The sequence below is a fragment of the Prionailurus viverrinus genome, chromosome E2 (genome assembly GCF_022837055.1).
Source record: "Prionailurus viverrinus isolate Anna chromosome E2, UM_Priviv_1.0, whole genome shotgun sequence".
NCBI classification, from domain to species: Eukaryota; Metazoa; Chordata; class Mammalia; order Carnivora; family Felidae; genus Prionailurus; species Prionailurus viverrinus.
In genome coordinates this window covers 57,932,866-57,956,584 of record NC_062575.1, presented here as the reverse complement: position 1 = coordinate 57,956,584, position 23,719 = coordinate 57,932,866, and positions in this window count along the sequence as shown.

Genomic DNA, 23,719 nt, shown 5'->3' with positions numbered 1-23,719 from the left:
GCCTGCAGTGAACCCAGGGCCTGCGGGTCTCTACCCTCCAGTGAGGTCAGTGAGCCTGGCACTGCAACCTCCAGTGAAGCCAGTGCTGGCGACACGGCACCATCCAGTGCAGCCATAGCCCACGGCACTACACCATCCCGGGAACAAAGTGCCTGCGACACTGCAGCCTGCGATAAACCCAGTGCCCGTGGCTCTGCAGCCTCCATTGATTCCAGGGCCCACCGTACTGCACTCTGTAGTGAACCTTGGGTCCGCAGCACTGCAGCCACCAGTAAAGCCAGTGCCCGCGGCATTGCAGCCTCCAGTGAAACACGTGCCCACTGCATTGGAACCTCCTGTTAGACCAGTGATCCGTGTACTGCAGTATGCATTGAACACAGTGCCCACAACACTGCACCCTGCAGTGAACCCAGTTCTGAGTGCACTACAGGTTCCAGGGATCCCAGTGTGCATGACACTGCAGCCTCCAGTGAACAAAGTGCCCGCGGCAATGAACTCCAGGGAACACATTGACCACGGCACTGCAGCCTGCAGTGAACCCAGGGCCTGTGGGTCTCTACCCTCCAGTGAGGTCAGTGAGCCTGGCACTGCACCCTCCAGTGAACCCAGTGACCACGGCACTACACCAGCCCGTGAACCAAGTGCCTGCAACACTGCAGGCTGCAATGAAACCAGTGCCCGTGGCTCTGCAGCCTCCATTGAAGCCAGCGCCCGCCGTACTGCACTCTCGAGTGATCCTAGGGTCCACGGCACTGCAGCCGCCAGTAAAGCCAGTGCCCACAGCACTGCAGCCTCCAGTTTTCTCAGTGATCTGTGCAATGAAGTCTGCAGTAAACCCAGTGCCCACAGCACTGCACCCTGCAGTGAACCTAGTTTCGAATGCACCCAGGTTCCAACTATCCCAGGGCCCATGGCACTTTGGCCTCCAGTGAACAAAGTGCCTGCGGCAATGCACCCTCCAGTGAACCTAGTGCCCACTGCACTGCAGCCTGCAGTGAACCCAGGGCCTGCGGGATTCTACCCTCCAGTGAAGCCAGTGTCCCTGCCACTGCACCCTCCAGTGAACACAGTGCCCACGGCACTACACCATCCAGTGAACAAAGTGCCTGCAGCACTGCACCATGCAGCGAACCCAGTTCCCGCTTCTATGCAGCCTGCAGTGAACACAGTGCCCGCAGCACTGCAGCCTCCAGTGAACCCAGATCCCACGGCCCTGGAGCCTCCAGTGAACCCACTTCCCGCAGCACTGCACCCGCCAGTGAATGCAGTGCATGGCGCACTGTAGCCTCCTGTATACCCTCTGACCACGGCACTGCACCATGCAGTGAAACCAGTTCCAGCTTGTATGCAGCCTCCAGTGAACACATGCCCGTAGCACTGCAACCTCCAGTGAACCCAGTTCCGGCGGCACTGCCCCTCCAATGAACCCAATGCCTGAGACACAGCCCCTCCAGTGAACACAGTGTCCGTGGCACTGCACCCTCCAGTGAAGCCAGTGTCCGCGACACTGCACCCTCCCGGGAACCCAGTGCCCAGGGCACTACAGCATCCAGTGAACTAAGTGCCTGCGGCACTGCAGCCTGCTATGAACCCAGTGCCCAAGGCTCTACAGCCTCCAGTGAAGCCAGGGCCTGCCGTACAGGAATCTCCACTGAACCATGGGTCGGCGGCACTGCAGCCCCCAATAAAGCCAGTGTCCACGGAATTGAGGCCTCAAGGGAAACCCGTGCCCACAGCACAGCAGCCTCCAGTTATCCCAGTGATCCATGCACTTCAGTCTGCAGTGAACCCAGTGTCCACAGCACTGCACCCTGCAGTGAACCCAGTTCCCACTGCACTGTAGGTTCCAAGGATCCCAGTGCCCATGGCACTTCAGCCTCCAGTGAACAAAGTGCCTGGGGCAATGCACCCTCCAGTGAACCCAATGCCCGAGGCACTGCAGCCTGCAGTGAACCCAGGGCCTGTGGGTCTCTACCCTCCAGTAAAGCCAGTGTCCCTGGCACGGCACCCTCCAGTTAACCCAGTGCCCAGGGCACTATACCATCCAGTGAACAAAGGGCCGGCGGCTCTGCAGCCTCTATTGAAGCCAGTGCCCGCCGTAATGCACTCTCCATTGAACCTTGGGTCCGCGGCACGGCAGCCACCAGTAAAACCAGTGCCCGCAGCATTGCAGCCTCCAGTGAAACACGTGCCAACTACACTGCAGCCTCCAGTTATCCCAGTGATCGGTGCACTGCAGTCTGGAGTGAACCCAGTGCTCACAGCCCTGCACCCTGCAGTAAACCCAGTTCTGACTGCACTGCAGGTTCCAGGGATCCCAATGCATATGGCACTGCAGCCTCCAGTGAACAAAGTGCCCGCGGTAATGCACCCTCCAGGGAACCCAGTTCCCGCGGCAGTGAAACCTGCAGTGAACCCAGGGCCTGCGTGTCTCTACCCTCCAGTGAAGCCAATATCCCTGGCACTCCACCGTCCAGTGAAGCCAGTGCCCGCGATCGTGCACCTTCCAGTGAACCCAGTTCGCACAGCACTGCCCCCTGCAGTGAACCCAGTGGCACAGCACTGCACCCTGCAGTGAACCCAGTTCCTGCGGGTCTCTACCCTGCAGTGAAGCCAGTATCCCAGGCAGTTCATGCTCCAGTGAAGCCAGTTTTCGCAGAACTGCACCTTCCAGTGAACCAAGTGTCCATGCCAATGCAAACTCAAGTGAAGCATGTGCCTGCGGCACTGCACCTTCCAGTGAACCAAGTGTCCGTGCCACTGCAGGTCAAGTGAAGCCAGTGCCCATGGCACAGCACACTCTAGTAATGACAGTGTCCGCGGCACTGCAACTTCCAGTGAAGCCAGTTCCCGCTGCACTGGAGCCTCCAGTGAACCCAGTGATCGCTGCAGTGGAGCCCCAATGAACCCAGTGACCGCAGCACTGCAGGCAACACTGAAACCAGTTCAGGCGGCAAGCAGCCTGCAGTGAACCCAGTGCCCGCGGCACTGCAGCCTCCAGTGAATCCAGTTCCCAGGGCACTACACCATCCAGTGAACAAAGTGCCCGTGGCACTGCAGCCTGCTATGGACCCTGTGCCCGCGGATCTGCAGCCTCCACTAAAGCCAGTGCCCACCATACCACACTCTCGAGTGACCCTAGGGTCGGCGACACTGCGGCCCCCAGTAAAGCCAGTGCCCGCGGCATTGCAGCGTCCAGTGAAACCTGTGCCCACTGCACTGGAGCCTCCAGTTATCCCAGTGATCCGTGCACTGCAGTCTGCAGTGAACACAGTGCCCACAACACTGTACCCTGCAGTGAACCCAGTTCCGAGTGCACTACAGGTTCCAGGGATCCCAGTGCGCAGGGCACTGCAGCCTCCAGTGAACAAAGTGCCCGCAGCAATGCACCCTCCAGGAAACCCTTTGACCCGGCACTGCAGCCTGCAGTGAACCCAGGACCTGCGGGTCTCTACCCTCCAGTGAAGCCAGTGAGACTGGCACTGCACCCTCCAGTGAAGCCAGTGCCGGCGGCACTGCACCCTCCAGTGAACCCAGTGCCCACGGCACTACACCATCCGTGAACACAGTGCCTGCAACACTGCAGTCTGCAATGAACATAGTGCCCACGGCTCTGCAGCCTCCAGTGAAGCCAGTGACTGCCATACTGCATTCTCCATTGAACCTTGGGTCCGTGGCACTGCAGCCACCAGTAAAGCCAGTGCCCATGGCATTGCGGCCTCAAGTGAAACCCATGCCCACAGCATTGCAGCCTCCATTTATCCCAGTGATCCATGCACTGCAGTCTGCAATGAACCCAGTGCCCACAGCACTGCACCCTGCAGTGAACCCAGTTCCCACTGAACTGCAGATTCCAAGGATCCCAGGGCCCATGGCACTTCATTCTCCAGTGAACAAAGTGCCTGGGGCAATGCACCCTCCAGTGAACCCAGTGCCGGCAGCAGTGCAGCATGTAGTGAACCCAGGGCCTGCGGGTCTCTACCCTCCAGTAAAGCCAGTGTCCCCGGCACTGCACCATCCAGTGAATCCAGTGCCCAAGGCACTACACCATCCCAGGAACAAAGTGCCTGCAACACTGCAGCTTGCTATGAACTCAGTGCCCGCGGATCTGCAGCCTCCATTGATGCCAGTGCCTGCCGTACTGCACTCTGTAGTGAACGTTGTGTCCAAGGCACGCAGCCACCAGTAAAGCCAGTGCCCGCGGAATTGCAGCCTGTAGTGGAACACATTCCAACTGCACAGCAGCCTCCAGTTATCCCAGTGATCGGTGCACTGCAGTCTGCAGTGAACGCAGTGCCCACAGCCCTGCACCCTGCAGTGAACCCAGTTCTGACTGCACTGCAGGTTTCAGGGATCCCAGCTCATATGTCACTGCAGCCTCCAGTGAACAAAGTGCCCACGGCAATGCACCCTCCAGTGAACCCAGTTCCCGTGGCAGGGAAGCCTGCAGTGAACCCTGGGCCTGCGTGTCTCTACCGTCCAGTAAGCCATTGTCCCTGGCACTGCCCCGTCCAATGAAGCCAGTGCCACGGCACTGCACCCTCCAGTGAACACAGTGCCCGCGGCACTTCACCCTGCAGTGAACCCAGTGGCACAGCACTGCAGCCTGCAGTGAACCCAGTGCCTACAGATCTCTACCCTCCAGTGAAGCCAATGTCCCTGGCACTGCACGCTCCAGTGAAGCCAATGCCCACGGAACTGCACCTTCCAGTGAACCAAGTGTCCGCGCCAATGCAGGCTCAAGTGAAGCCTGTGCCCGCAGCACTACACCCTCCTGTGAACCAAGTGTCTGTGCCACTGCAACTTCCAGTGAACCCAGTGCCCACGGCACTACACCATCCAGTGAACAAAGTGCCAGCAGCACTACACCATGCAATGAACCCAGTTCCCGCTTCTATGCAGCCTCAAGTAAACCAATTGCCTGCAGCACTGCAGCCTCCAGTGAACACACTGAACGTGGCACTGAAGCCTGCATTGAAACAGTGCCTCCTTGGGGCGCCTGGGTGGCGCAGTCGGTTAAGCGTCCGACTTCAACCAGGTCACGATCTAGCGGTCTGTGAGTTCGAGCCCCGCGTCAGGCTCTGGGCTGATGGCTCAGAGCCTGGAGCCTGTTTCTGATTCTGTGTCTCCCTCTCTCTCTCTGCCCCTCCCCTGTTCATGCTCTGTCTCTCTCTGTCCCAAAAATAAATAAACGTTGAGAAAAAAGTTAAAAAAAAAACAGTGGCTCCGCCCTGCACACTCCAGTGAAACCATTGCCCGTGGAACTGTACCATGCAGTGAACCCAGTTCCCGCTTCTATGCAGCCTGCAGTGAACACAGTGCCTGTAGCACTGCAGCCTCCAGTGAACCCAGATACCACGGCACTGGAGCCTCCAGTGAACCCACTTCCCGCAGCACTGCACCCGCCAGTGAATGCAGTGCATGCCGCACTGTAGCCTCCTGTATACCCAGTGCCCGCAGCACTGCACCATGCAGTGAAACCAGTCCCAGCTTCTATGCAGCCTCCAGTGAACACACTGCCCTTAGCACTGCAGACTCCAGTGAACCCAGATCCGGCGGCACTGCCCCCTCCAGGGAACCCAATGCCTGTGACACTGCCCCCTCCAGTGAACACAGTGTCCACAGCACTGCACCCTTGAGGGAACCCAGTGCTCAGGGCACTACAGCATCCAGTGAACAAAGTGCCAGCAGCACTGCAGCCTGCTATGAACCCAGTGCCCAGGACACTGCAGCTTCCAGTGAAGCCAGTGCCTGCCATACTGCATTCTCCATTGAACCTTCGGTCCACAGCACTGTATCGGCCAGTAAAGCCAGTGCCTATGGCATTGCAGCATCCAGGGAAACCCCTGCCCACTGAACTGGAGCCTCCAGTTATCCCAGTGATCCGTTCACTGCAGTCTGCAGTGAACCCAGTGCCCACAGCACTGCTCCCTGCAGTGAACCCAGTTCCGACTGTACTGCAGGTTCCAGGGATCCCTGTCCCCATGACACAGCAGCCTCCAGTGAACAAAGTGCCCGCGGGAATGCACCCTCCAGTGAACCGAGTGAATGCGGCACTGCAGCCTGCAGTGAAACCTGGGCCTGTGGGTCTCAACCCTCCAGTGAAGCCAGTGCCCATGGCACTGCACCCTCCAGTGAAGCCAGTGCCCGCGGCACTGCACCCTGCAGTGAAGCCAGTGCACACAGCACTACACCATCCCATGAACAAAGTTCCTGCCACACTGCAGCCTGCTATGAACACAGTGCCCGCTGCTCTGCAGCCTCCATTGAAGTCAGTGCCCGCCGTACTGCACTCTCCATTGAACCTTGGGTCCCCGGCACTGCAGCCGCCACTAAAGCCAGTACCTGCGGCATTGCAGCCTCACGTGAAACACGTGCCAGAGCAATGCAGCCTCCAGTTTCCCAGTGATCCGTGCACTGCAGTTGCAGTGAACCCAGCGCCCACAGCACTGCACCCTGCAGTGAACCTCGTTCTGACTGCACTGCAGGTTCCCAAGATCCCAGTTCCCATGGCACTTCAGCCTCCAGTGAATAAAGTGCCTCTGGCAATGCACCCTCCAGTGAACCCAGTGCCCGTGGCACTGCAGCGTGCAGTGAACCCAGGGCCTGCGGGTCTCTACCCTCCAGTGAACCCAGTGCCCACGGCACTACACCATCCAGTGAACAGGGTGCCCGCAGCACTGCACCATGCAGTGAACCCAATTCCCGCTTCTATGCAGCCTCAAGTAAACCAATTGCCCACCGCATTGCAGCCTCCAGTGAACCCACTGACCGCGACACTGCACCCTCCATTGAAGGCAGTGCCTGCCGCACAGCACCCTCCAGTAAACCCAGTGCCCTCGTAACTGCACCATGCAGTGAACATAGTTCCCGCTTCTATGCAGCATGCAGTGAACACAGTGCCTGCAGCACTGCAGCCTCCAGTGAAGCCAGATCCCGCAGCACTGGAGACTCCAGTGAACCCACGTCCCGCAGCACTGCACCCGCCAGTGAAGGCAGTGTCTACTGCACTGTAGCCTCCTGTGAACCCAGTGCCCGGGCACTGCAGCATGCAGTGAAACCAGTTCCAGTTTTTATGCAGCCTCCAGTGAACACACTGCCCGCAGCACTGCAGCCTCCAGTGAACCCAGATCTGGCGGCACTGCCCCATCCAGTGAACCCACTGCCTGTGGCATTGCAACCTCCAGTGACCAACTGCCTGAGACACTGCCCTTCCACTGAACCCAGTTCCACGGCACTGCACCATCCAGTGAACCCAGTACCCTTTGTACTGGAGCCTACTGTGAACCCACTGCCTGCGGCACGTCAGCCTCCAGTGAACCCAGTGCCCGCGGCACTGCACCCTCCATTGAACCCAGTGCGCGTGTCACTACATCCTGCATTGAACACACTGCCCAGGGTACTGCAGCCTGCAGTAAACCCATTGCTCGCGTCACTGCATCCTGCATGGAACCTAGTGCCCAGGGTATTGCAGCCTGCGGTGAACCCACTTCCAGCAGCACTGCACCATGCCGTGAACCCAGGACCCATGGTACTGGAGCCTGCTGTGAACCCACAGCCCGCGGCACTGCAGCCTCCAGTGAACCCAGTGCGGGAGGCACGGAACCCTCCATTGAACCCAGTGCACGCGTCACTGCATCCTGCATTGAACCCACTGCGCAGGGTACTGCAGCCTCTGGTGAACCCAGTTCCCGCCGCACTGCACCATCCAGTGAACTCAATACCCGTGGCACTGGAGCATGCTGTGAACCCACTGCCCACACACTGCATCCTCCAGTGACCCACTGCCTGTGACACTACCCCCTCCAGTGAACACACTGTCCGTGACACTGCACCCTCCAGTCAACCCAGTGACCGCGGCCATGCACCCTCCAGTGAACCCAGTGCCCAAGGCACTACACCATCCAGGGAACAATGTGCCCCGGCACTGCAGCCTCCTATGAACCCAGTGCCCGCGGCTCTGCAGCCTCCATTGAAGCCAGTGTCCGCCGTACTGCACTCTCCATTGAACCTTGAGTCCGTGGCACTGCAGTTGCCAGTAAAGCCAGTACCCAGGGCATTGCAGACTCCAGTGAAACACGTGCCCACTGCACTGCAGCCTCCAGTTATTCCAGTGTTCCATGCACTGCAGTCTGCAGTAAACCCAGTGACCATAGCAATGCACCCTGCAGTGAACCCATTTCCGACTCCACTGCAGGTTCCTGGGATCCCAGTGCCCATGGCACTGCATCCCTCAGTGAACAAACTGCCTGCGGCAATGCACCCTCCAGTGAATCCAGTGACCACGGCACTGCAGCGTGCAGTGAACCCAGGGCCTGTGGGTCTCTACCTCCAGTGAGGCCGTGTCCCTGGCACTTCACCCTCCAGTGAAGCCAGTGCCCGTGGCACTGCACCCTCCAGTGAACCAAGTGTCCACGCCACTGCAGCCTCAAGTGAGCCAGTGCCCATGACACTGCACACTCTAGTAAAGCCAGTGTCCACGGCACTGCAGCTTCCAGTGAAGCCAGTTCCTGCAGCACTGGAGCCTCCAGTGAATCCAGTAACTGCTGCACTGCAGCCTCCAGTGAACCCAGTGCCCGCGGCACTGCAGGCACCAGTGAAACCAATTCTCGCGGCACTGCAGCCTGCAGTGAACTCAGTACACAAGACACTGCAGCCTCCTGTGAACCCAGTGCCCGCTCTACTGCATTGTCCAGTGAACCCAGTCCTGGGGCAATGCAGCCTCCAGTGAACGCACTGCCCGACACAGTGAAGCCTCCAGTGAACCCGCTGCCAGTGTCACTGCAGCCTCCAGTAAATTTTCCACCCGAAGCACTGCTGACACCTGTGAACACACTGTCCGAAGCACTGCTGCCTACAGTGAACCCACTGTCCGAGGCAATGCAGCCTCCATGAACCCAGTGCCTGCCATCATGGAGTTACTTACGTTAAGGCCTCATGTCACTAACCCTAAATTTACTCCTGTAGGAATGTAACCTTTAACAGGTCAACAGTGAAATTCCTATTCATTGCCGGAAATTTGACTGATAGACGGCTGCCATTCCCTCAGGGAGGAAATCTCGTCTAAATAAGGTATTCCATGCCACTAAATTTGTTTTAAGTTTATTTTGAGAGAGAGACAGAGAAAGAGAGCACAAGCAAGGCAGGGGCAGGAATAGAGGGAGAGAGAGAAGCCCATTACCATGAGGTCATGATCTGAGCCAGGATCAAGACTCGGACACTTAACCAAGCGATCCAGACCCTGAGAATGTGGAGTTTCAAAGGTCAGAAGGCTTGGCTGGGATACATCCCTGAGGGCACTGGCCTAATCCTTCAGAGAAGGCAGCAAACTACATACAGGCAGACGGTATGGAAACAGTGACCTGTACATCGCCTGGTGTACACAGTGGAGCGATTATACACTCTCATGGAGAGCACCCCTGAGAGGCAGTGTTCACAAGGGGACAAAGGAGCCAGGACAGAGGAAGTGTGTGGGACCATTTTCCTCCTCTTCCCCACAGCATAAACACAGAGCCATCTGGTGGAAACAATGTCATCCTCACACTGGCTGCCTAAGATGCTTACACCAACCCCACATTCCTGTGCTCTGGTGAGACTGGCCTTCTAGGTCAATCAGGCTTGCCTCAGTCCCAATGGAGGTGTCCCCTTCCCCAGGTGACCAGCGGAAGCCCATGACCACACCACCTCTCTTGACCAGACAGTTCTGCAGAACTTCACTTCGAGTGGCAGTCATTTCAAGTATCATTTAAGAAGCAGATCGGAGCTGACCTAGACAAAACTCAGCACATTCTGGCTAAGAACCATACATTGTCCATACAACTGGCCTGAAGGACAGTGCAGCCAGAACACAAAACAGTGTACGCAACACACACCACAGACACTCCCTGATGTGTCAGCCCCTGGAAAGTAGATGACCTCCTTTTCATAAAGCCATTCACCTCACAGGCAACTAACATAATGAGCGTTTGTAACACAGAGAAGGCAAAAACTCAGCCAAAATGCCAAGACAAGAGGAATGCATCCCAAATGAAAGAACAAGATAAGGTCATGGCCAGAGACATGGAAGGAACACTTCCAAACTCATTCTATGAGGCCAGCTTAGCCTTGAGTCCAAACTGGACAAAGACCCCACCAGAAAGGAAAACTACAGAGCAATTTCCCTGATGAGCCTGCATGCAAAAATTCTCAACAAAAGTAGCAAACCAGATCCAACAATACATACAAATAATTATTCACCACAATGAATTGGATTTATTCCTGGGATGCACCACCAATTCAATATCTGCAAATCAACTGATGTGATACATCACATTGAGAAAAGAAAGGATAACAACCATATGATCCTCTCAATAGATGCAGAAAGAGCATTTGACACAATGCAGCATCCTTTCTTGATGGAAAAAAAGCACTCATGAAAGGAAGGATAGAAAGATCTTGTCTGAATATCAGTATGTCCAGATATGAAAGTCCCACAACTAATATCATCTTCAATGAGGAAAAACTGAGAGCTTTCCCCCTAAGGTCAGGAACACAACTGGGATGTCCACTCTCACCACTGTTATTCCACAAACTGTTGGAAGTCCCAACCTCAGCAAGCAGACAACAAAAAGAAATACAAGGCGTCCAAATTGGCAAGGAGGGTCAAACCTTCCCTCTTCGCAGACATGATACTTTTCAAGGAAATCCCAAAGACTCCATGGAAAAACTGTTAGGACTGATACTGGAATTCAGGAAAGTCTCAGGATATAAAAATCAATATACAGAAGTTGATTGCATTTCTATACACCAATAATGAGTCAGCAGAGAGAAATCAAGGATTGATGTACTTTACACCTGCACTGAAAACCATCAAACACCCAGGGGTAAACATAACCAAAGAGGTAAAAGATCAGTACACTTAAAACAATAGAGGGGCGCCTGGGTGGCTCCGTCGGTTAAGTGCCGACTTCAATTCAGGACATGATTCCGCATTTGTGGGTCTGAGTCCCGTGATGGGCACTGTCCTGACAGCTCGGAGCCTGGAGCCTGCTTCAGAGTCTGTGTCTCCCTCTCTCTCTCTTTCTGCCCTTCCCCTGCTCATGTGCTCTCTATTTCTCTCTCTCTCTCTCAAAAATAAACAAAGATTAAAAACATAAAGGAACAAACCATACAACATCTATGAAAGAAATGGAAGAAACACAAAGAAACGGAAAAACATTCCATGCTCATGGGTGAGAAGAACAAATATTATTAAAATGTCAATACTACCCAAAGCAATCGACACATTCAATGCAATTCCTATCAAAATAACACCAGCATTCCTCACAGAACTAGAACAACCCTAAAATTTGTAGGGAGCCAGAAAAGACCCAAATCGCCAAAGTCATGTTGAAAAAGAAAACAAAGCTGGAGACATTAAAATCTGGAATTTATGGTGCATTAGAAAACCGCAATCATCAAGACAGTATGGTACGGGCACATAAACGGACACAGACATCAATGGAACGGAATAGGGAACCCATAAATGGACGCTCAAACATATGGCCGAGTAATCTTTGATAACACTGGAAAGAATATCCAATGGAAAAACAAAAGTCTCTTCAGCAAATGGTACTGGGAAAACTGAACAATGAGAAGATTGGACCTGGACTATGTTCTTAAACCACACACACACACACACACACACACACACACACACACACACACACACACCTCAAAATGGATGAAAGATATAAATGTAAGAAAGGGACCATCAAAATCCTAGAGGAGAAACAGGCAATCTACCTCCTTGATCCTGGCCACAACAACTTCTTGCTTGTCATGTCTCCAAAGCAAGGGCAATGAAAACCAAAGTGAACAATTGGGACTTGGAGATAAAAAGCATCTGCACAGAAGAGGACATAATCAGCGAAACTGAAAGGGCACTGAATGAAGTGGGAGAAGATATTTGCAGGTGACATATCAGATAAAGGGTTAGTATCCAAAATCTATAAACAATTATCACACTCAACACCCAAAAACCAAATAATCCGGTGAAGAAATGGGCAAAAGACGTGAACACTTTAAGAAAGATGACATCCAGATTGGTCACACATGAAAAGATGCTCAATCTCACTTGTCATCACTGAAATACAAATCAAAACCACAATGAGATATCCCCACACACCTATCAGAATGGCTAAAATTAACATCTCCGAAAAAGACAGATGTTAGCAAGGATGCAGAGAAAGGGAACGCTTTTGAAATGCTGGTGGGCATGCAAAGTGGTGTAGACACTCTGGAAATAGTATGGAGATTTGTCAGAAAAACTAAAAATAGAACTACACTAGACCCCAGCAATTGCACTACTACGTATTTATCCAAAGGATACACTAACACTGAGTCCAAGTGGCACATGCACTGCAATGTTTATAGCAACATTATCAACAATAACTAAATTATGCAAAGAGCGCAAATGACCATTGACAGATGAATGGATAAAGAAGATGTGGTATATTCATACAATGGAATACTACTCGGCGGTCAAAAAGAATGAAATCTTGCTATTTGAAACAACATGGATGGAACCGGACTTGATTATGCTAAGCAAAATATGTCAGAGAAAGACAAACATCATATGATATCTCTCATCTGTGGAATTTAATACAACTGATGAACGTAGTGAAAGGAAAGCAAAAATAAGATACAAACAGAGAGGGAGTCAAACGATAAGAGACTCTGAAATACAGAGAAGAAACTCAGGGTTCCAGGAGGGTTACTGAATAGGGGTATGGGCTAAATGGGTATGGGCATTAAGGGCGCACTTGGGATGAGTATTGGGTATATTTTGTACTTGATGGATCACTAAATTCTACTGCTGAAACTGTATTCCACTATAAAGTAACTAACTTGGGCTTAAATTAAAAAAAAGAAATATGAAAAAGAAGTAAAGAAATGTACTACCAGTCAAAAGAAAAGAATATTTAAATCGGGCTCTTTGAGTGGAAATCTAGGACTAAAAGTGTTACAGACAAGGATCAGAGAAAACATCAAAAAACAATGGTATAACAACTAGTAGAATGGCACTAAATACATACCTATCAATAATCACCCGGAATATAAATGGACTAAATGCTCCAATCAAAAGACATTGGATAGGGCGTCAGATTGGACAAAACAAACAAACAAGCAAACAAACAAACAAAAAACAATGTCTATCTAGAAGCTGCCTACATAGCCTTATTTGGACTTAAGTCTCCTGCAGATTTGAAGTGAGGGAATGAAGAAATATTTATTATGCCAATAATGTTAAAAGAAAGCCAGTAGCAATACTTATATCAGGCAAAATAACCTTTAAAACCGAGACTCTTTTTTGGTACACTTTGGGTAAATACCTAATAGTGACATTTCATGAACCCAGTATTTATAGCAGCATTATCAAGAGTAGCAAAACTATAGAGAAAGCCCAAGTATCCATCAACTGATGAAGGTATAAAGAAGTTGTGGTGTGTGTGCGTGTGTATGTATGTATACGCATGTATACATATGTACATATGTGTACGTTCATATATACAAACATATGTATACACAAAGAAATATAACTCAACTTCAAGAAGAATGAAATCTTGCCATTTCCAATGATATGGATGGAGCTATAATGTATTATGCTAAGTGAGATATGTCAATCAGAGAAAGACAAATATATGATTTCACTCATGTGGAATTGAAGAAACAAAACAGATGAAAACATGGGAAGGGGGCAGGAAACGAGAAGAGTGGTAACAAACCACATGAGTCTCTTAATGTTAGAGAAAAAAACCGAAGGTTGGTGGAGGGAAATGGGTCAGGGCTGGGCTAGATGTGGGATGAGTATTAAGGAGAGCACTTGTTGAGATGAGCACTGGGTATTGTATGTAAGGGATGAATCACCAAATTCTACTCCCGAATCCGAGAGTGCACTATATGTCAACTATGACTTAAATTAATATAAATAAATAAGTAAGTAAGTAAGTAAATAAATAAATAAATAAAGGTAGAACAAGAGATGAAGACAGACGCTATCTCATACTAAAGGGGACAATGAAACAAGAAGATCCAATGATTATAAATTTTGATGCACACAACATGCGATCACCAAGTATATAAAATATTTAACAACAACCATAAAGGAACTCATTTTTTATAATATAACGATAGTAGAGGACTTTAACACATCACTCACATCAATGGACCGAAGCTGTAAACAGAAAATCAACAAGGAAACAATGGCTTTGAATGACACAGTGGACCAGATGGGTTTAACACATATATTTAGAACACTCCATACTAAAATGGCAGAGTACATATTCTTTTCAAGCGCACATGGGACATTCTCCAGAGTTGATCATATTCTAGGTCACATATCAGAAGAACAAGAGCAGAAGGAAGGAAGTAATAGAGATTCAGACAGAAATAAGGGATACTCAAACCAAAAAGACACTAGACAAAATCAATGAAACCAGGGGCTGGTTCTTTGAAAACAGAAATCAACATGAAAACTTCTAGGCAGACTTTTGAGTAAGAAGAGAGAAAGGACTCCAATAAATAAAATTACAAATAAGAAAGGAGAAATAACAGTCCACACCACAAAAATACAGTTAGAAGTTAATATTATGAACAACTATATGCAACAAATTGGACACTCTGAGAAAATTGGACAAATTCCTAGAAACACACAAACTACCAAAACTGAAACAGGAAGATACATATATTCTGAAAAGAGAAAGAAATCAAATCAGTAATAACAAAAATCTCCTCCCAACACAAGAGTTCTGGGCCAGATGGTTTAACTGATGAATTCTACCATCCATTTAAGAAAGAGGTAATATGTATTCTCCTTGAATTATTATGAAAAATAAAAAAGGAAAACTTACAAATTCATCTTATGAGGCCATCATTACCCTCATACCAAGACCAGATAAAGCCTCCACTAAAACCGAAAACTGGTGGGGCGCCTGTGTGGCTCGGGCTGTTTACTGTCCAACTCTTAATTTTGGACTAGGACATTATCTTGCAGTGCGTGGGTTCGAGTCCCATGTTGGACCCTGCCATGACAGTGTGGAGCATGGCCAGGATTCTCTCTCTCCCTATCTCTGAGCCCCTCCCTCACTTTTATGTACTCAAAGGAAAGAAATAGACATTTAAAAAATGTTTAAAAATTTTTTAAATAAAACTGCAGCCCAATAGCCTGATGACTATGTATGCAGAAATTTTTATTAAAATACCTTCAAATTAAAGTCAACAATACATTAATAGAATCATTTACCATAATCAAGTGGGATATATTCTTGGGCTGCAAGGGGGGGTCCACATTCACAGATCAATCAACATGATGCACCACAGTAATAGAAGAAAGGATAAGAACAATATGATGCTTTCAACAGATGCAGGAAAACCTTTTGAAAAAATGTCACATCCATTCATGATAAAACCCCTCAGCAAAGTACATTGAGAGTCAACCTTGCTGCACATAATAAAGGTCATCTAGGAAAAACCCACAGCTCATCTCATCCTCAATGGGGAAAAATTGAAAAATTTTCCTCCAAGGTCAGGGACAAAACAGGGATGACCCCTCTCACCACTGTTATTGCACATAGTACAGGAACCCTAACCACAGCACTCAGACAACAAAAAGAAATAAGAGGCATCCAAATCGGCAAGGAAGAAGTAGCACTTTCGCTATTTGGAACTGACATGATGTGTTCTCTAAAAAGCATGAAATATTCCCTTAAAAACGGCTAGAATTGATATATGAATTCCACAAGTCACAATATACAGAAATCAAGGAACATAGATGTATTGAATTTCTAACACAAATCATGAATTAACACAGAGAGAAAGTAAGGGATCAATCCCATTGACAGGCTCACAAATACCACAAGAAATCAGGAATAAACCTAACCAAAGAGGTGAAAGACCTGTACTCTAAAGGCTATGAAACACTGATGAAATAAATGGAAGAGGACACAAAGAAATGGAATACATTTCATGTTCATGGATGGGAAGCACAAAATACTGTTAAAATGTCTACACTCCTCAAAACAACCTACACATATAATGAAATCCCTATCACACTAACAAAAACATTTGTGACAGAACAAGAACAAATAATCTCAAAATTTGTATGGAATGACAAAAGTCCACAAACAGCCAAAACAAACTTGAAGAAGAAAAGCAAAGTTGGAGACATCACAATTCCAGACTTTAGGTTATATTACAAAGCTATACTGATCAAAACAGTGGAACTGGCAAAAGAACAACCACCACCACCACCACCACAACAACAACACACAGAGGCATAGATCAATAGAATAGAAATGCAGAAATGAACTCACACCTATATGGTCAATTAATTCTCAACAAAGCAGGAAAGAACATCCAATGAGAAAAAAGATAGTCTTGGGACACAGGGGTGGCTCAGTCAACAAAGCGTGTGATTGTGAATTCAGCTCAGGTTATGATCTCAGGGCAGTGCAGAGCATGCGTGGGATTCTCTGTCTCCATTTCTCTCTGCCCCTCTTCTGCATGCTCTCTCTCTCTCTCTCGAAAATAAGTAAATAAACTTAAAAAAAAGGCTCCTCAACAAATGGTTTTGGAAATTTTGGACAGCATCCTGCAAAACAAAACAAAAACAACAATGGACAACTTTCTTACAACATACACAAAAATAAATCCAAAACGGATAAAGACCTATATGTGAAACCTGAAACCATAAAAATCCCAGAGGATAACACGGGTAGTATCTTATTTAACATTGCCTGTACAAACGTCTTTGCAGATATATCTCTACAGGTAAGGGAAACACAAGCAAAAATAATGAGACTTCATAAAAATTAAAACCTTCAATCACCAAGGAAATAATCAACAAAACTAAAACACCTACAGAATGATATTTGCAAACGACATCAGATAAAGGGTTAGTGCCCAAAATATATACAGTTATACAGCACCCAAAAAATGAAAAATCTGATTAAAAATGGGCAGAAGACAAAAATGGACATTTCCTGAAGGAAGACATATACCTGGCTAAGAGACACATGAAAAAATACTCAACAATACTGATCTTCAGGCAAATACAATTCAAAAGTACAATGAGATAACACATCACATCTGTGACAATGACGAAAATCAATGAAGGATGACACAGCAGGTGTTGCCAAGGATGTGGGGAAAGAATAACCCTCTTGCACTGTGGGTAAGAAGGCAAACTGGTGCAGCCAGTCTGGAAAACATTATGGACATTTCTAAAAAAAAAAAAAACAACAACTGGAAATGGAAGTAACTTATGACCCAGCAATTTCACTACAAGGTATTTCCACAAAGAATACAAAATCTTCAAAGGGATACATGCACCATGATGTTTCCAGCAGCATTTTCTACAACAGCCAAATTACAGAAACTATCCAAGCATCCATCAACTGATGAATAAATTGAGATGTGGTCTATGGAATGTAATATTATTAGGCCGTAAAAACATGAAATCTTGTAATTTGCCATGAGCTGGATGGAGCAAGAGAATGTTATCCTGGGTGAAATAAGCCTTTCAGACAAAGACAAATACCAGATGATTTCACTAACACATGGATATAAAACAAAACAAAGTGGGGGGGGGGGCGGGGAGGAGACACTGACAAACAGACTTTTAACTAGGAAACAAACTGAGGGCTTCCAGAGCAAGGTGGGGAATGGGTGAAACAGCTGCTGGGGATTAAGAAGTGCACCTGGGATGAGCACCGGATGACGTGTGGAAGGGTTGCTCTATATTTTACAACTGAAACTAATACTACACTGTATCTTTACTCACTGCAATTTAAATTCAAGATAACGTACGTTAATGACAGGTACCTACCAGGTTTTCTGTAGTTTGCAATCACTTAATTAGGTTGGAAAAATAACCATGAAACTTTTTAAGAGGCATGTATGATGTGGGGGACAGTTTGTGCCCTTACCTCGGTCACTGGTTCCAGCAGGACTTGGAAACTGGGTCCCAGCTCATTCTTCTAGGAGTTCCCAAGACGAGCATTTCATGTATTCATGTCCTAACGGAATGCAGCTCCTGTTCTTCTGAATTTCTGTCAGGGTTTCTTCCAGGAAACAAGCCTGAATCTGGAACAACAAACCATCGACTGCATCGATGAGGTGATGTCGTGGGACTCCGCAATCCACGAGACCTTTAGTAAAATATGTCTTGTTCAAATACTGTCCGGGAAGGGGAGGAATGAAACACGGGAACAGCCCAGAAAGCGCAAGGGCCTGTGCAGCTCAGCAACCAGCTTGCCCAGGGAAGCCACCCAGAGCCCACTCCTTAGCACTCAGTACAATAAGACAAATTCTCTCTGGCGATTCAGGAGATGCCAAGTCGCTACAAAGCTCCCACGATCTCCCCTGGGGTGGGCGGCACACCCTGCTGGAAATGCAGCTCTGCTCTCTGTACTCAGGCAGCTGAAGAGGCCCTGAGTACTCTGGGAGCAATCAAAGCCCTTCCTGCTCTCAGGTGCCCTGGGTCAGAAAAGCCGATGGTGCGCCCTCTGGTGGCCATCACTGCCTGGGCAGAGGACTCCGCCTCTCCGGGTCTGTGGTGCTTGAGCTCTCTCTGTTGGCCATCATGGGTATTTTTGCAATGTGGAAGGCCCTGGTTGCTCAGCTGAGACACTGAAGTTCCCTGGGCAACTAAACCTGTTCTCCACAGTGGGAAAGGTTTTAATGACAGGGCCTGGGACACAGAGAAATCTTTTCCTTCTCCTTTCTTGTGAGTGAAGAATGAAACCGACTTTATTAACGTAATGACATCATTTGTAATGTTTTAAGCAATGTTCACAGAAAAATAGACCACCAATTTACACTTGCTGAGCAAGTGGTAATTGTGTTTACCACCAAAATACTTAGGTTAGATAAAGAATGAACACCTTTGAGAGAGATACTGGCGTCAGCTATGGAATGAATGAGTCCTAGGGATACAAGGGACAGCCAATGTAATGGAGTCAATTCTGTAATACTGTTGCATGCTTTCACAGGATAGCTACACTTGTGCTCAAGTACAATATAATTCATAGACATATGGAATGACTACAATGTATGCCTAAAACTCATACAACAAATGTGTGAACAATATTTCAATTAAAAATAGACATCCTTTACACTATTTTTAATTTCTCCTTCTTTGCCAATAAACTATCATTCCTGGGGCGCTTGGGTGGCTTAGTCGGTGAAGCGTCCGACTTTGACGCAAGTCGTGATCTTGCAGTCCATGAGTTTGAGCCCCGCGTCAGGCTCTGTCCTGAGAGCTCAGAGCCTCAAGCCTGCCTCAGATTCGGTATCTCCCACTCTCTCCCCCCTCCCCAGCTCGGGCTCTCTCAAAAAAAGAAAAAAGAAACATTAAAAATGAAAAATAATTCCTAATTTGGAACCTGTGAAATTCCATTTATACCAGATTCTCTAACATCACCATCTTGATGTGGGGAGCTTATCTGAAAAGTCACTAATAATATCTTTGATGACACATATGTGACAAGGTCAGAATGAAACTTACAGGGAGCTGTGAATTTACAGTGTGTATCCTTGGCTAATATTTCCAATGAAACGTGCTTTAGGGACACGGATGGATGAAATAATGTCCACCAGTCATATAGGTAAATATCCTGTAGGACCATTATGCCTTCAATTACTAATTGCCATCTCTTCAGCATTAAAAGAAAGCTGGGACAAGAAAATGTCTTTGAATTTGATGTAAGAGAAGACTAGAGTGTTTTACAGTGTTCACCTACCTTCTGGAATCCTCAGATTACTTGTGGACAGGAGGATAGCAACCCCCGATTGGGATGCACACCGCTAGTCCCAGAGGGAGGATATGGACTTATTGTCAATTTTTTAAATCAATATCAGCAGTCCACCTCTGCCAGGTACAGACTTCAGGACCTGGGGACAACATGATGCCTGATGCCTGGGTTCAGAACTTGAGGAAGGCCAGCTGGTGGGGGAGAGGGGAAATCCAACAGGGCCTGGGGCAGTGAGAGAGATGGCCCAGGACACCTCCCCACAGGGCAGACTTGGAGTATACCTGCCAAAGAGCAGCACAATCTCCCTCAAGACATCCCTCTCCATGACACAACATGAGGCTGAGCCTCACAATTCCAGAAGAAATGAGGGATACCCATCTGTTCAATTCCAACGGCTTCTGCAGAGCTTGGACCCAGGGATGTTGGAGTCTTGGGGTCATGGAACTCTGGTGCCCATGATACAAGCCCTTTCTTCCCCAGCACTCAGAGCCACCTCATACATCCCCTCTCTCCTGACGCATCTAACGCCATCCACATACCTCGAGCAGGTGTCTACCTTCCTCTTTGTACTTCCTCTTTGTCACTGTTTCTCTCTAACCACATCTCTCTATGTTTCTTCCTTTCACTCTCTAGGGAGTGGTGTAACATATGGTGCTAACCTTTATTCTTATACATGTGAATATCCAATTTTCCCAGCACCAGTTATTCAAGAGACTATTCTTCTCCACTGTGTATTTTTGACTCCCTTGTCAAATACTAGTTGACCGTGCATGCATGGGTTTAGATTGGGTTCTCAATTTCCGTTCCATTGTCTTATGTGTGTGCTTATGCCAGTGACATAACTGACTTATTTGTGTTAGAATGAAGCTTGAAATCAATAAGTGTGATGCCTCCTATTTTGTCCTTTCTTGCATTGGCTACTTAGGGTCTTTTTGTGGTTCCAAATACATTTGATGAAATGTGTTTCTAATTGCATAAAAATTGCATCGGAGTTTTGATAGAGATAGCACTGAATCTCTAGAAGGCTTTGAGTAGTATGGACATTGTATCTGTATTCCAATAAATTTTATTGTTTTTGATGCTATTGTAAACGTATGGCCAACTAATCTTTGACAAAGCAGGAAAGATTATCCAATGGAAAAAAGACAGTCTCTTTAACAAATGGTGCTGGGAGAACTGGACAGCAACATGCAGAAGATTGAAACTAGACCACTTTCTCACACCATTCACAAAAATAAACTCAAAATGGATAAAGGATCTGAATGTGAGACAGGAAACCATCCAAACCCTAGAGGAGAAAGCAGGAAAAGACCTCTCTGACCTCAGCCGTAGCAATTTCTTACTTGACACATCCCCAAAGGCAAGGGAATTAAAAGCAAAAACGAACTACTGGGACCTTATGAAGATAAAAATTTTCTGCACAGCAAAGGAAACAACCAACAAAACTAAAAGGCAACCAACGGAACGGGAAAAGATATTTGCAAATGATATATCGGACAAAGGGCTAGTATCCAAAATCTATAAAGAGCTCACCAAACTCCACACCTGAAAAAGAAATAACCCAGTGAAGAAATGGGCAGAAAACATGAATAGACACTTCTCTAAAGAAGCCATCCGGATGGCCAACAGGCACATGAAAAGATGCTCAACGTCGCTCCTCACCAGGGAAATACAAATCAAAACCACATTCAGATATCACGTCACACCAGTCAGAGTGGCCAAAATGAACAAATCAGGAGACTATAGATGCTGGCGAGGATGTGGAGAAACGGGAACCCTCTTGCACTCTTGGTGGGAGTACAAATTGGTGCAGCCACTCTGGAAAACAGTGTGGAGGTCCTCAAAAAATTAAAAATAGACCTACCCTATGACCCAGCAATAGCACTGTTAGGTATTGACCCAAGGGATACAGGAGTACTGATGCATAGGGGCACTTGTACCCCAATGTTTATAGCAGCACTCTCAACAATAGCCAAATTTTTGAAAGAACCTAAATGTCCATCAACTGACGAATGGATAAAGAAATTGTGGTTTATATACACAATGGAGTACTACATGGCAATGAGAAAGAATGAAATATGGCCCTTTGTAGCAACATGGATGGAACTGGAGAGTGTGATGCTAAGTGAAATAAGCCACACAGAGAAAGACGGATACCATATGGTTTCACACTTATGTAGATCCTGAGAAACTTAACAGAAACCCATGGGGGAGGGGAAGGAAAAAAGAAAGAGGTTAGAGTGGGAGAGAGCCAAAGCATAAGAGACTCTTAAAAACTGAGAACAAACTGAGGGTTGATGGGGGGTGGGAGTTAGGGGAGGGTGAGTGATGGGTATTGAGGAGGGCACATTATGGGATGAGCATTGGGTGTTGTACGGAAACCAATTTGACAATAATCTTCATATATTAAAAATAAAATAAAATGTATTTATTTAGTTTAGTTTAGATTTATGTATGCATTTCTTATTTATTCTTTCAAGTTTTTATTTAAATTCTAATTGGTTAACATACAGTGTATGTTAATTTCAGGTATAGAATGTAATCATCCATCACTTACATACAACAGCCAGTGATCCTCACTGCTAGCGCCCTCCATAGCCCATCACCCATTTAACCCATGTCCCTGCCCACCTCACTTATAGTAACCCTCCATTTGTTATTTATAGTTAAGAGTCTGGTTTCTGGTTGATTTTTATTTCATTCAATTATGTGAGGGGTCACATTTATTGATTTGCATTTCTGAAACATCCTGCCTTTACAGGGAAAAAACCCTTCATCACGGTCAATGATCCTTTTCATGTGATCCTGAATTTGGTTTGTCTGTACATTATTGGGAATTATTCATCTATATTCATCACGGGGATACTGGCCTATAGATTTCTCTTCAGGTAGTATCCTTTCTGGCTTCCTACCAGGGTAATTCCAGTCTCATGAAATGAGTTTGGTAGTGTTCATTCCTTTTGAATCAGTGAGAGGACTGCTGTTAGTTCTTCTACAAACGTTTGGTTAAATTCACCAATGAATCCACTTGGTCCTGGGGTTTTCTGCCTTGGAAGAACATCGATTACTGATTCAATTTACTTACATTGGTTATCTTCTTGTATTGATACAGTCTTCCTTTAATGGGTCTGTGCAAACCTTCTATATCTTCCTGATACAATCTTGGTAGGTTGTGTGTTTTTAAGAACCTATCCATTTCTTCTAGGTAGGTAGTTTTCTGTCATCTAATTTGGCCATAGTCGCCACTTTGTCTGCTTTATGTTTCTTTGGTATAAGGTATAATATCTTCTCTTTTGTGTATAATTCTTTTGAATTTGGTCCTCTTTATGTCTTAGCATAGTCTATGTATAGTCCTGACAATTTTGTTTCACTCTTCTAAAAACCCGCTGTTGATCTTCTTCATAGTTTCTATTGATTTCATGGTCTGTTTCATTGGTTTCCACTCTCATATGGATTAATTTTCCCCTTTTGAGAACATTGGGCATAGATTGTTGTTTGCTTCTATTTCTTAGAAGTTAAAGGTGGGTTGGTGATTTGAGTCTCAAATCTGTCCTCCACGCATGCAAATCCAGTGACTCATCAGAGAACCTTCAATAGGTCTTTTCTGTACTATTTCTCATTCTCAGAACTCTGAGAACTAGAATCCGAAAATTTATTTAAAGACACAATAAATGAAAACTTCTCTAATGCGGGGAAGGAAACAGATCCAGAGCAGGAGGCACAAAGAACCCCCAGTATATTCAAAAGAAGCAGATCCACACCAAGTCGTATAGTAATTAAAACCAAAAATGTCGTGATAAAGAAAAATTTTCACAGCAAGAAAACAAAAGTTAACAGTTACCTACGAGGGAAAACCCATAAGGTTCGCACTTCATCCTGCAGTAACCCCAGTGCCTGCAGCACTGCAGCTTCCACTTATCTCATTGACCGGTGCTCTACAGCCTGCA